A 1,236-nucleotide genomic window follows, 5' to 3' on the forward strand; every position below is an offset into this window, starting at 1 on the left:
AGTGTTAGTAATGAATCCCATATTTGTCTTTAAGACAGGAGATAAGACAATATATAGCAGTATGTTTTCTCTCATTGCCATTATAGGTGGTGCAGTGAATAAAGCACTAGTCTTGAAGTCAAGAATACCTGAACTGAGTAAATCTAACCTTAGACATTTACTAGTTATGGGAACCTTGGTAAGTCATCTAATAAATTCTGTATAGAATAATTTGCCCATCTGTAAAATGGAGATAGTAATAAAATAAAATGAGATATTTGAAAAGTGCTTCAAAAAGCTTAATTATGTAAATGCTAGCTATCATGATCATTCTTATTATTTTAAAAAGTCATGATTTAAAATACTGCCAGGAGAAAAACACAGAAAACTTCTATTTTTTGTGATTGTTGAAAAGGTCACATTTTTATAAGTGGGCCAAAATGAAAGTAAACCCAAAAAAGAACAGTATTAAATATTGAGAAGAATAATAATACGCTCGTCTCTTTACTATGCACAAAATGACTTCAATCCTTTTTTTTTCTATTGGCCGAAGTTGATTAGTAAGCAAAGAAACTGGGTCTTTGATAAATGTTATAAAGAATGGTTAAATAAATGCAGCATACCTTCGGAGGGAATCATGTGGTTCTATATTCCTAACACTTTATCTCATGAACCCCCACCAGTGAACTTCCCATTAATAAGTAGTCAGGAGACAATTAGCTTTTATTAGTGACATTTCTTAAGATGGCATAAAAAAGAGTAGCAATAAAATACTTCTCTTATAAAACTGGAGTGTACTATTTCACAAATTCCTATATCCATAGGAATAATGGGCTCAAAAATGGACTTACATTTAAAGTACAATATAATGAGGTCCATTTGTATAATACGCATATAACAAATACAGCTCACAACACTTGATACTGCAGGGCCCAGAAGTCCTTTCTCCCTTCAGAGTTTTTTGTAAAACAGTTTTCTGATGAACTCCTAGGATATTCTCTCCATAGTATTACTATTGATTGCCAGGGTTAGCTCACTCAAGTTTCTAACTAGTTCTTTTCTTTGCTGCCAGGTTTCCCATTCCTCGAATTAATTCTTTTTTTCCTCCCTCAAGTGAATGCTTTTTTATATTTGTCTGGAGTAATTATCTCTACTCCCTCAATTGTCTCTATCTCTTTGTCTCTGTCTCTCTGTCCCTCTTCTCTCTCTCTCTCTCTCTCTCTCTCTCTCTCTCTCTCTCTCTCTCTCTCTCTCTCC

Source organism: Petaurus breviceps, unplaced genomic scaffold, assembly GCF_028583685.1.
Source record: "Petaurus breviceps papuanus isolate PSGF00001 unplaced genomic scaffold, PetGlider_PUasm1.0 90977, whole genome shotgun sequence".
NCBI classification, from domain to species: Eukaryota; Metazoa; Chordata; class Mammalia; order Diprotodontia; family Petauridae; genus Petaurus; species Petaurus breviceps.